Here is a 13,920-nt window from a genome sequence, read left to right on the forward strand (position 1 = left end):
CTGATCCATGTTTCTCTCTCACATTAATGTTTCTCTCTCCCTTCCTCTCTCTCTAAAAAAATCAATAAAAACATATCTTCAGGTGAGGATTAGAAAAAAATAAAATATAAATCATCATCCTGATTCTTATAGTGATCACTTCTTAAGTTTATGATTTAATCATTCAGGAAAGTGTCCCTGGATATTATAATTTAGTCTTGCCTATTTTTAAAAAATCTGGTATGGTTTTTTTTTTGTTTGATTGTTTTGGTTTTTGTTTTTTATTTCTTAAAGTATTACAAAGAGTATTACACATGTCTCCTTTTTCCCCCTTGACATTCCCCCGGCTTCCCCCACCCCCCAGTGTCTTGTGTCCATTGGTTATTCTCATATGCATGCGTATAAGTCCTTCAGTTGATCTCCTACCCCACTCCCAACCCTCCCCAGGGTTCCCACTGTAGTTTGACAGTCTACTCAATGCTGCTCTGCCTCTGTATCCATTTTTGTTCATCAGTCTATAATGGTCCTTATTATCCATAAATGAGTGAGTTCATGTGGCATTTTTCTCAGCTTCCCAGGGGCCGTCTCAGTCTCACAGGGGCCATCTCAGTCTCACAGGGGCCGTCCCAGCCTCACAAGGGCCGTCTCAGCCTCACAGGGGCCGCCTCAGCCTCACAGGGGCCGCCTCAGCCTCACAGGGGCCGTTTCAACCTCACCGGGGCAGTTTCACCTTCACCGGGGCCATTGCAAGCTCACCGGGGCCGTCTGGTATGTTTTTTAATCCACAGGCTCCCTCTCTGCATTTCTCTTCCCTTAAGATACATTTGTTGAAGAACTTTAGGACCATTTGACCTTTAGAGTCTAGATTTTGCTGATTACATACTCATGGTGCAGTTAAACATGCTCCTTTCTCCTATTTTCTATAAAGTAGCAGTGGGATTCAGAGACTTAGTCATATTTGTCAGGAAGCACATAAGGTCTGGTTTTCTCTCTTTCTTTATGTAAGTAGCCATTGATGCTCAATGTATCGATCTATTAATTCATTGAAAATTTTAAAATGCTGATATTTTAATTCTGTCATTTCATATATTAGTTGGAAAATTTTTATATTACTTTATTACCCAGTGATACAATTCATATAGGAAATGCAGATTAAATACATGATTCTTTTATTTTCCTGGTTTTCAAGATAATGAATTGGTTAGCTATTTGCCTCAGAAAGTAACCAATTGGGATTTTCCTCCCAATATCATTCTGATAATTCAATATCACATATTTAAACTTATCTAATGGATTTTGATCCATTGTAATTCTTATCTTCATTGAAGCTCAGTTACCTCATATTTGGCCAGTGGGAGCTTATTCAAGTTGTTTCCTGCATCCTATTGACATTATTCTATTTTTTTTTCTAGAAAGAAGATATTTATTTTCGGTATGTAAATTGCATATTTTATAGTTTAGTATTTTGTTTTTATTTTGAGTTACTCCTTGAGGGAGAAGCACCATAATATTTTCTGTTAGTCAATGCTAATGGGCCATAATCAAGACCCACACCATAACAAAAAGGCAAAATTGGAAAAAAATCTGCAGAGTTCAGTGAGTCTACTAGTATACCATCCCACTCAACCCCACTCCTGGAGTTATGTAGATTGATAACTCCAGGACAATTAAGGGGCTATCATAAATTTGTGTGTCTGGCAGTTTAAGATTAAATTCAGGTTATGATTTTTGGTAGAAATACTACAGAATGTTACAAATATAAATAATGGTATTTAAAACCAAATCTTGGCTCAGATGTTCTCATTGCGACAAGCACTCACTGCTTTTAGACCCACTCAGTAGAAATCAAAGATTTCTAAAATGAATTCTGCTTCCAGTGATAACAGAGTAGCATATGAAGACATACAGGTGAAAATTTCCCAAGAGAGAGTGGAGAAGTACAGCACACTCCAGGCAGGAGAAATACAAACAAAATCTCAACTACATACAACATAGTCAAACTGCTGGAAAACAAAATTAAAAAAAAAAAATCTTAAAAGCATCCAGAGATAAGAAGAGAAGTAACACTCAGCAGAACAATGCTATAAATGGTAGGTAAGTTTCATTAAGAAATTACAAAACCAGTTCTTCCCCACTGAGAATCCCATTTCTTAAGAACATGGGTCAAAATATATTTAGAATACTCCATAATTATTTACTTGTTTTATCCCACACTACATACACATTAGTTTCAGGATAACAATACTGATACCATCACTGCCAATTGAGAGCATAGAAAAGTTAAAAATGTGTGTTGTGCCTACTTTCTCCACAGTATATGTGTACTATATTTATATTGTTGGACAACATAAGGTTTACATATTGGGTCTTATTTACCTGTCTTTAATATTCTTTTAACTCTAACTCTCTTTCTCTTTTTCATTTCCTTTTTTCTTTTTAAAATTTGCATCCTTTTTATTTCTTTTTCTGTTGAGGCATTATTTGTTGTACTTACTCTTTTGGTTAGTCTTTATTTCTAAAATCATATGTGCTTTTTGCTTTTAAATTTGTCTTGAGTCTGTCACCTCATTTTTGAGTTTCTGTAATTTTTATTTTTTGTTGTTTTTCATACCTTATATCATTTTAAATGTCTTTTGTTTTAAAAGAGAATATTACAGTTCTAACCTTATTATTTGTAGGTTTTTCATGATTTTATTGTCTGTAAGGATTCAGTTGTTCATTTTATTATCTATGGTCTTTATTCTTGTCTTATGGTGACTTTGTAAGGGATTTGAATGATACTTTTCTGTTCATTTTTATATCAATTTTGTGTTTCAAACTCTAAGAAGGAGGGTTGTTGCAGATAGCTTTTCTGACTACATGGAGCTCCTTCTGTTGTTTTTTTTTCACATAATGTTTAAACACTTAGAAGTTTTCTTCTCAGATTTTCTGGCTCCTCCCCCTCCATTATTTTCTGGGTTGTCCCTCTTTTTTTTACTTTTGTTTAAACATATTTTTGTTGCTTTTAGAGAGGAAGGAAGAGGGAGAGATCGAAACATCAAGGATGAGAGAGAATCATCAATTGGCTGCCTCCTGCACACCCCAGCCCGCAACCCAGACATGTGCTCTGACCAGGAATTGAACCATAACCTCATAAGTCGACGCTCAACCACCAAGACACACTGGTCAGACTAGGTGGTCTCTCTTTTAAATCCCCATTGTCCCTCAATATTATTTCACTCTAAAAAATTTCTCCTTCAGTGTGGAACCCAAGAGAACTCGGATAGACTATTCCAGCAGTACTTACACTATGCCTCATCATCTACTGTGCTCAGCAAAATACCTCTGTTTCAACTGATATTCCCCAATTAGTCTAGTGCCATTTCTGGAGATATCTGTTGGCTATTTGAGTATTTTTCTGTTACTAGGTTTGCCAGATACCCTATTATTTCCCCCAGTTTCTTCCACCAAGACAGTAATAACACATAGGCCTGTGGACATTGCTTCTTTGGGGTTTGTGGGAACATCTTATAATTCTCTCCAGATAGTTTTTCTATCTAGTTGCTTGCTCTACTTTTATGTAAAAATTCAAGAAAACTGAAAAAAACTCTGCTATACTCATGGGATCTTCTTCCAAGAATTCCTGAAATTTGAATCTTGAGCAGACTAATAAAGGTACTGAAAATAGTTGAAATCAGTGGAGATGTTCAAACCAAAATTTTGCTGATAAAACTTTTTCTATAGTTTTTATTAATTGATGCTCAGAGCTGCCTGAGTCTTAATATCTTTCTGACAAATTCTTTTTTACTTAAGTTAGCCAGAGTTAATTTCTTTTGTTTGAAAACTGCAATGAAAATTTAAAAGTCAGTAATGAAACTTCTGGTTCAGCTATGACATGTAAAAAGTATGGATGTTATCGCTGCTGTCGACAAAAAAAAGGGGGGGGGTGGTCCTAGTACCATTGTAATGAACCTAGTTATTAATAACAGGAAAGGAGCGAAGGGAAGGCCAAATATTATAGGTATGTCTTTTGGGCAGCTTCACCAGGAAGCTAAAGCTTTACACTCCCCAGGGAACTACCAGTCTATTCCCCATAGATCACAAATTGCTGAGGGAAGGGACTGAACAGGAAGGAGAATAAATGCATGCCCAGTAAGGATGGGGGTACTATAGCAGGTGCTTGCTGTCAGTCACACCTGGGAACAGCTCAGTGACCAGAGCTGGCATGGCTACTGCTCGCACAGGAAGATTTGGGATACTTAATTCCCTGAACAAAGAAACTCATTCTCTTGGTTGCTCTGGGCTCTCTTGGGACTCCTGCTGCTTGGGGTTCTCTTTTGGCTCCCCTGTATTAACCCATATGGCCCAGGGCCATATGGACCCTACACACAATGGACTAATAGACTGCACTAGCCTGATGCTGAACTGGACCCAGCCCACATGGAATGGAAACTCTGGACACTGACTTTGCTTTGAGCTTTACTGAGACCCCAGCTGCACTTCTTCTATGCCTGGAATTGGACTTTAGAAACCCAAGGATGTCATTTCACAAAAATAAAGCTTCTACCATATTTCATCCTCCATTAGGGACCCTCTGGAAATGCTTATTCCAGTGGTACCCCAAGAACCCCCTCTCTCTGGCAACGGAGAAAGACCATCCACACTTTTCTCCAATATCGGTTCTATGAAAAGTAACCTCACAGGGCGCTCTGATCATAAATTCCTAACTGGGCAAGTCATGGTGAGTAGTCACGCCCCAGGCATATAACTTTTTTAGTAAAAGGTTTCTCTTTGCCTTAAGCAAGCCCTGTCCATTGTTTCTGTGCATCTAGGTTAACACACCTTTGAAATAAGTGTAACCACCCTCAAGAAAGTACATAATCTTGGTAATTATCCTGTAATCCAACCCTGGCCTTGATGTCTGCCACCCCCTTATAGTTTTCCTCACATTCCCTCCTTAATTTCAAACGCATAAAAGAAATTGCAAAACTTTCATTCTCCAGAGCATTGGAGATTGTGCTTCCTGGCAATTTTTGTCAGTTTGGCTCCAATAAATTCTTATTAAAATTCTCTACAGTTTTAGATGATTTTATGTCAACAAAGCTATTAATTAATAAAGGGACAGAAATACTTATAAAGGCCACAGCCCCAAGGCACAGGCCTGCTAAAAGATTGAGACTCAATTAGAAGATTATAAAATGTTCCTCCTCCCACACACTCTACCACCAACCCAGCACGCCTCTAGTATAGTAACAGTGGGTTACAGCTGAAGGAGCTGCCAAGGCACAGTCTCACATCTCTTCAAGAGAGGAGACAGAACCCCTACAAGAATACTAGAGTATTGAAGCCTCTGACACAAAGCTACAAGAAACAGTAAACAGCACATCTACCCAAATTAACATACGTCCTCTCTCTAAAAGCCTACTTGCCTTAGATACTATGACCTGATACAGCATGTCTGACTTTTAACATAAAACTACAATTGCATGCTAAAAGGCAAGAAAAAGCATAGTCTGAAAATATAAAGCAACCATCAGAATATGATTCATATATGTCACAGATACTGGAATTATAAGATAGGGAATTTAAAATATATGTTAAGGACTATAATGGAAAAATGTGAAAACATGCAAGAATACATGAGTAATACAAGCAGAAAGACAGACATGTTCAGAAAGAATCAAGAGAAAATGGTAGGAATCAAAAAACAGTAACAGGAATGAAGAATGCCTTCAGTAGACTAAACATGTGTCAATTTAAGAAACATTGAAACCTGTAGAGAATTTTTGTGAGTTTGAGCCAAACTGACAATAATTGCTGGGAAGCACAATCTAACAGATTGAGAAAATGCTCCAGAGAATGGCAGTTTTGCACCTTATTTTATACACTAGAGGCCCGGTGCACGAATTTGTTGCATGGGTGGGGTCTGTCCGGCCTGTCCCAATTGGAGGCCAGCTGGGAGGAGGGGCCGTGGGCGGTTGGCTGGCCATCCCTGTCCCCAATTGGGGTAGGGGGAGCCAATTGGGGGTGGGGGTAGGGGCTGTGGCTGGCTGGGGAGGAGGGGCCGTGGGCCAGTTGGCCAGCCGGCCCCATCCCCTAGTTGAACTCCTGGTAGAGCGGACAATTTGCATATTAGCCTTTTATTATATAGGACTAGAGGCCCGGTGCACAAAAATTTGTGCACTTGGGGGGGAGGGGGACGTCCCTCAGCCCAGCCTGTGCCCTCTCGCAGTCTGGGACACCTCGGGACATAACGACCTGCTGGCTTAGGCCTGCTCCCGGGTGGCAGAGGGCAGGCCTAATCCCTAGGAGCAGCCCCTGGTCAGGCTCAGAGCAGGGCCGATTGGGGAGTTGGGGCGCCACCCCCTGTCATGCACAGAGCAGGGCGGATTGGGAGGTTGCGATGCCACCCTCAGTCACACTCAGGGTAGGGCCGATTGGGGGGTTGGGGCACTGTCCCCTGTCACACTCAAGGCAGGTTCGATGGGGAGGTTGCAGCGCCAACCCCTGTCACGCACAGAGCAGGGCCAATCAGGGGGTTGGGGCGCTGCCCCCTGTCACGCACAGAGCAAGGTCGATCAGGGGGTTGAGGAGCTCCCCCCTGTCACTCACAGAGTAGGGCTGATAGGGGAGTTGGGGCACCGCCCCCTGTCACACACAGAGCAGTGCTGATCAGGGGGTTGGGGCACTGCCCTCTATCACCCACAGAGCAGGGCTGATCAGGGGGTTGGGGCGCCGCCACTGTCACACTCAGGGCAGGGCCGATGGGGAGGTTATGGCTCTACCCCGTCACACACAGAGCAGGGCCCGTGGGGTGGGGGGGTTGGGACGCCGCACCCCGTCACACACAGAGCCGCAGGGCGATCAGGGGGTTGGAGAACTCCCCCCTAACAGGCACAGAGCAGGGCTGATCAGAGGGTTGGGGCGCCTTCCCCTGTCAGGAACAGAGCAGGGCAGATAGGGAGGTTGTGGCCCCGCCCCCTGTCACACACAGAGCTGCAGGGCGATCAGGGGGTTTGGGCGCTGCCCCCTGTCACGCTGATCCTGGTGCCGGGAGGCCTCGCGGCTCCGCTGATCCTGGTCCTGGGAGGCATATTACCCTTTTATTATATAGATTAGAGGCCTGGTGCATGGGTGGGGGCTGGCTGGTTTGCCCTGAAGGGTGTCCTGGATCAGGGTGGGGGTCCCCACTAGGGTGCCTGGCCAGCCTGGATGAGAGGATGATGGCTGTTTGCAGCTGGTCACACACCCTTCAGGGTGGGGGTCCCCACTGGGGTGCCTGGCCAGTCTGGGTGAGGGGCTGAGGGCTGTTTTCAGGCTGGGACTGAAGCTCCCAACTGCTCCTTTTTTTCTTTTTCTTTTTTTTATTCTGAGCCAGCTTTAGCTCTGAGGCTCCAGCTCTTAGGCCTCCGCTCCTGAAAGCAGGTATCTGGTTTGTTTAGGTTCTACAATCGAAACTCTGTATCAACTCCAGGTCTGAGATCCCAGCTAGCTGAAAGCTGGTTTCTGGCGTTTTGTTTAGCTTCTATTTTTGTTACTATTTTTCAAACTGCCAGCTCAGAGGTCTGCAGCAGCATATCTCACTGATTAGCCGATGGGAAGGGTAGCAGTCGTATGCTAATTACCATGTTTCTCTTTTATTAGTGTAGATTATAATCAAAAGAGAAGACATAAGTGGATTGCATGAAATCTATTGGTAATAAATTAGAGAGGCAGGAGAAAGCAAAGCAGGGAAACCTCTGGGGTTTGGATGAAAAGTAAAATGATAGTTACATACTTCTTTTACTTATGTGGGTATAGGATAGTTAACAGTCAACAATTAACAAGATAACAATGAGGGGATTTGTGGTCTCTGTTCTGGTGTGCTACCTGTGCTTTGAGGGGTCTGGAAAAAATTACTTTGACATTCCAAAGATATGTTATTGTAGATGCATAAAAATAACAGACAGTCTTAGTTAAGGTGAAAATTGACCTTTGTCATGAAGAGTCTAGCCTAAGACATGACTACCTACCATATATTTTTAGTTAAGAAAGTTTTAATTTCAGACCATCCTTTTGGTTATTTCAGGTTTCTGAGTTTGTAAGGTTGCCAAGCAGGCCTCCCCTGAGCTTAGTATATGGCCCCTTTTCTTCTACACCTGACTGAGAAAAGAATTAGTAAACTTAAAGTTAGGTCCATAGAAACTTTCCAAACTGAAATGCAAAAGGTGTGATACCAAGAGAAAAAAAAACAGAGCAGAAGAAATATTTGTAGCAATAATAACCAATAATCTTCCCAAATTAATGACAGATACTAAACCACTTATCCAGGAAGCTCTGGAACATCAAGCAGTATAAATACAACTTAAAATAAAAGCAAACAAACAAAAGCCACACCTAGGAATATCATATTCAAATTTCAGAAAATCAAAGGCTAAGAGAAAATCCTGAAAGAATACAGGGTGGAGTGTGGGGGAACCTTAGCTATAGAGGGATAGGCTTCTCATTAGAAACTATGCAAGCAAGAAGAGAGTGGAGTAAAATATTTAAAGTGTTAAAAAAAAGTCAAACTAGAATTCTAAATTCAGTGAAATTACCCTTCAAAAGTTTAGGAGAAATAAAAATGACAGTAGTATGGCTATATGGGGGATTACAGGTCTTAAAACCTTCCTGCCACAGGATATCACAAAAGGAAACAAGCCACCAGAAACAAGAGTAAACAACACCCCAGATGACCAGACCCTGGAATACTTCAGATACTGGAATTACCACATGACAATACAAAATAACTATGTTTAATATGTTTGCAGAAATATAAGAGATTAAAATGCATGTGCAGTGAGAAAAAGACAATAGGATTTATTCAGAAGATCTGAAAACTAATCACACTAAACTTCTAAAAATGAAAATGTAATAAATGAAATGTAAAAGTCAAGCATGGTTTTAAATTTACAGTTGATTTTGTCAACAGATTGAAAAGCTTCTGTCAGTAAGACCTTAGAGTGCTTTCCAGGCAATATACTTAAAAAAACAAACAACAAAAACCCACAATGGTTTTTTAAAGGTTACTAACTGGGGTGAATTTTATATTGCTATGATCCAAGGCACTTGCTTTTGGCTAACAAGTACATTTCTGGAGCAGCTTGCTCTATCTGCATCAGAAAGCAGAGAAAAGAAGAAGGTAAACAGGAAAAAACAAATGTTTTCAGTGGAAGAAAACACAAGAGGATTGAACCACTGTAAAGGCAAGTGAGGACATCAGTTGTTCAGAACATGCACATAGTGAAATAGAAGGAAATATTCAATATTTGCATATGGATTTCCTGATAATTTATACAAAAGAACCACTGATACACATGCATAATATTGTCCTGAAGGAAATGAAAAGAAAATACATCTGAGTTTCACATTTGCTGAGAAAGGAAAGGGTCTTTACTGGACTGTGGATCCTAATGATTATTTTTGTTTGATTGCCTTCCCATTAGCCCAAAGCTGGGTGATATTAGAAAATTGGAGAGATTTGCTTACTAAAATTTCAGGTTATAAGTCCGCATTACTGCAATTGATGGCAGGTTATTGTCAATCAAATTATTCAATTGGACAATAAAAAATGTCAGAATTTTGTTTGTTAGAGGCAACATTGTGAAGAAGGCAATAGTTTCACCCACCTGTACCTTACATTAACAATTAGTTTTTCTTCTTTCATCATCTTCCCCTGGAAGATTTGATCTCCAGAGCCAAAATTACTGACCTTGGCATTTTAAAAATATACACTTTTATTGATTTTAGAGATGAAGGGAGAGAAAGTTAGAAACATCAATGTTGAGAGAGAATCATTGATTAGCTGCCTTCTGTATGTCCCACACTGGGGACTGAGCCTGCAACCCAGGCTTGTGCCCTGATTGGGAATCAAACTGTCAACCACTGAACCACGCCAGCCAGGCTGACCTTGGCAATTTTGATTGGTATAACCTTCCAGGGCTGCATTTCTAAAAGAATTCTTCTTAATCAGAATGAAGCATTAACTAGCAGACTGTCTAGCAATGTGGCAAATTTATGAACATCTATTATATCAAGGTGATATATATCAGCTCATTTAGGAAAGAACATATTTTAGGGAAAATTAGCTAGCCATTTGAGGGAAAAGTGAAATTAGATCCCTACATAGACAATAAAATATTCAAGATTAATTATAAAGTTTAAAATAAAAGCATTAAAAAAACAAATAAATAAAAATTCAGAATAAGATATAGTAGGAGAATGTTTTTATTATTCTTCATAGTAAGCTTTTCTTAGTATGAAACAAAACTAAGTATTGAAATTTGACTACATAAAATTTTACTTATTTTTTATTTGTTATTATTATTTTTAATTTCTTTATTAAGGTATTACATATGTGTCCTTATCCCCCATTGCCCCTCCACCCACCCCCTACTCATGCCCTCACCCCCCTGTTGTCTGTGTCATAAAATTTTAAATGTCTATGTAGTGAAAGATACCATACACAAAGTTAAGATGATAAATGGAAAATGGAGAAAATATTTGCAAAATATATAGTAGACAAAGCCAATATAGGTAATATTTAATAGCATAGGCTCAGGAATTAGGTTGCATAGGTTCAAATACTAGCTATACCACATTCTAGTCTTTTGACCTTAGGCAAGTTACTTAATAACACCTCTGGGCCTCAAGCTTCTTCATCTATTAAGTGGAGATAATAAAATCTACTTGAGCTAGCTGAGAGCTATTTTTATGTAAAGGGTCAATTAAATAATAAGAAAAGGATAACCAACCCACTAGATAGTCAACATCAATAAATACCTTTTGATCTTATTTTCACCTACTCCCTGGCAGCATTTCAATGTACCAGTCAAACTAGTCCCAGTCTATATTCTTTTTAAAATGGCTTTTTACCTTTGTTCCATGCCTTACTGTCACGGCTATCTCAGTCTAAAAATTCTCCATCCAGTCACATAAAAAAACCACCTTTATTTATTGATTTATTTATTGATTTATTTATTTTTTATTTATTTATTTATTGGTTTACTACCCATATTTTAAATCCTAACTCAAATCCTGTCTTCTCTATAGACTGTTTCTGATTAGTCAGTCAAAATAGCGCATTCTTTTTCTCTGAATTTCTAAGGTGCCTACAATACTACTTTCTACATATAATCAAACCTTGTGAAAGCTTTACTTCCTATAGAAATTTGTGAATTTTCACAGGCTAGAATCACATATTCTATTTCAATGTCCTTATTATGGTGCATAGGAGATATTGTATAAAAATGTTTACTGAGGGGTTTTTTTGTTTTGTTTTGTTTCCCATAACATTGATCTACTACAGGGCAATCAGTGAGAAGATATATGGAATTCTCACATACATAATCTATCCATCACACACACACACACACACACACACACACATTTCCTAAGCAGCACATACTTTCTTTTTTTATTTACACTTAACTATAAATAGATAAGACTGATTGATTTAACAAAAAAATTGTAATATAACTCTACTGGAAGGATGAGGGTAGGAGAAAAATTACAAATATCTAAATTATAAATAAATCCTCATTTACCATGATATGAAAATAGCAAGTCAACAGATGAAGTAGAAAATTATCAAATTAAGAAATAGGATTACAAAGTTAGAGGCGCTGCAGTCAGAAGAGCAGAGACGGCTGTGACCAGACTAGGGGCCAGGTGGTTGCAGTGGCCCCCAGGCTGCCAGCTGTGGACCATGTGGCCATGGTGGCCTGTGGCCATGGAGGATCTTGTTCAAGATGGGGTGGCTTCTCCAGCCACTTCTGGAAGTGGGAAATCTAAGGCAAAGAGAATACTTGACTAGCAGGCTCCCTGAAGAGTGAAGGCTGGAACATTAGTCAAGGGAGATCTTATCAAGATTGTCAAGAAGCAAATGATGCTAATACAGAAAGTAAGTCAAGATGTACAGAAGGGAGAAACAAACAGAAGTACTCAAATCAAAACCTGTTGCCGGAGGAACGGATGATATTATTAAGATGGACTGCTGTGGCAGGAGCCAGAGACAGGTCCTCCCAGAACCCACGGCTGCCTCGCCTGTCCAAACACCAGGCGATATCCTGGGCCATGTTCCAGACCTTGGCCTTAGCCATGTTTTGAATTTTTAGTCCTATGAGAGGAAGTGCACTGCATGAGAGGAAGTACACTGCCTGCAGACTGGTGGAATATTCCTTTTTCATATCATCATGCACTTTGTGTCTGCCTCCATGGTTACGCCTGAAGTGAGCATTCTACACAAGATCACCTACAGTCAACGGCTGCTTATGTTGGACCGATCTAAACACCATCATGTCCTGGAGAATCAGTATTGCTCTCTGTGAGGGGTCACTGTGAGCACAAAAGCCAAACACCGGAGCATCTGCAAGTGCACCGCCGGCTTTGTCCATCATTGCCAATGGCTCAAAACTTCATCAGGAGCAGGAATTACTGGTGGTTCTTCAGCTCTGTGGCCTCTGCCTGGGTTATTGTGCTTGGTTATCATCCTCTTGTACATTTTAATCCAGTACATCAACCTGTGGGTGTTCCAATGGAAATGTTGGCAAGCAGAACACGTGGCTGTTGTTCCTGCCATATTTTCACCGAAAGGCCAAGACTGCAGTGCTCATGATAATCAGGGTGTTTGTGCTGGTGTTCGGCGTCATCTGCCTCCTGCTGATTGAGTGCCTGTTCATCTTCCATCTTTATCTAATGTTGAACAGGATGAGAACATTTGATTGTGTGACATGGGGCCACAAACAACAGAGGTCAAGAGCCTCATCAAGGAACAAAAATAGGACCCTTAGAATATAAGTATTGCCACAGCAAAGAGATCACAACCCAATTTGATCTGCACGTAGGTGCCTGGAACTTTGTTCTATCAGCATCGAAGACGCCTTGTGAGGAAAGGATCAAGCCAGCAGGTTCTTTCCTTTAGACCCAGCCATTTCTCCAGAGGAAATGAATGACAATCCAGTTTCTCTCCACCTGGCAGGATGCTATCTTCTGTAGTCTTGCCTCCAGCTCTGCCCCTTGTCAAGTCTGTGAGCATTACAGTGGTTCAGGAAGACTCCTCCTCACCAAAGGTTGCAAACAATCTCCTTCCTGTGTTCTGGGGTCCAACCCCAGCAGGTCCAGGGGTCCCCAAAGGTGTGGACGGAGTTGGCGAAGAAGGAATGACACGGAGGCAGCCTTCAGGTGATCATCATAGCCGGGTTCTCTTATCAGGGTCTCCAGGTAGATTCTGTTCAGGATCTCCAGTGAAGTTCTGGTTAGGATCTCCAGCCAGGTTCTGTGTCCATGTTCTCTTGCTAGGTTCTCCAGGTTCTCCAGCCAGGTTCTGTAGCCATGTTCCCTCGCTAGGTTCTCCAGCCAGGTTCTGTCCAGGTTCTCCAGCCAGGTTCAGTCACCAGGTTCTAGTCAGGTTCTCTTGCCAATTTCTGTAGTCAGGTTCAGTCCAGGATCTTTTGCCATGTTCTCTCGCTAGGTTCTGTCTCTAGGTTCTGAGGCCAGTTTCTGTCCAGGATCTTTTGCCATGTTCTGTCTCTAGGTTCTGTGTAGGTTCTGGCCTAGGTTCTGTGCCTCTTGGTTCTGTCTTCTAAGTTCTGTGTCTTGCTGTCTTGTTACATCTATATTTATACCAGTTGATTCAATCCTATCAATCTCTATTACAAAGGTTAGGGCTTTTCTTATCTCCATTCCAGGGAGTAAAGATTATGTAGCTTAAGCATGATTGTTCATAGTTAAAGTGATTAATTACTCGCCTGGCACTTAGTTGAGGGGTTTTATTCCCTCCCTAACTTCAGGGGAAAATCCCTACCTGGGGAAACAACCTTTCTCAGAGATCTTGGTTAAAACACATAGTGCCAAGAAGGTGAGCAAACATATTAAGAACAGTATTCTATATATGCCAGGTCCCTTGAAACAGCAAGCATGGACTGGCTCCCGGCACCTGTGGAG

The 13,920-nt window shown here is 40.9% G+C and overlaps 1 long non-coding RNA gene across 5 annotated transcripts in view; it reads right to left on the reverse strand.

Annotated features, from left to right (window-relative positions):
• Positions 1 to 11,371: 11,371 nt before the first annotated feature.
• The window catches only part of LOC132227931 (uncharacterized), a 59,498-nt gene continuing 56,949 nt past the window's right edge, over positions 11,372 to 13,920 (reverse strand). For all 5 annotated transcript variants that reach the window (XR_009451257.1, XR_009451258.1, XR_009451259.1 and 2 more), the window contains one exon: positions 11,372 to 13,065. This is a non-coding gene — a long non-coding RNA (uncharacterized LOC132227931). The remainder of the gene's footprint in view (positions 13,066 to 13,920) is intronic.

The sequence above is a fragment of the Myotis daubentonii genome, chromosome 2 (genome assembly GCF_963259705.1).
Source record: "Myotis daubentonii chromosome 2, mMyoDau2.1, whole genome shotgun sequence".
Taxonomy (NCBI): Eukaryota; Metazoa; Chordata; class Mammalia; order Chiroptera; family Vespertilionidae; genus Myotis; species Myotis daubentonii.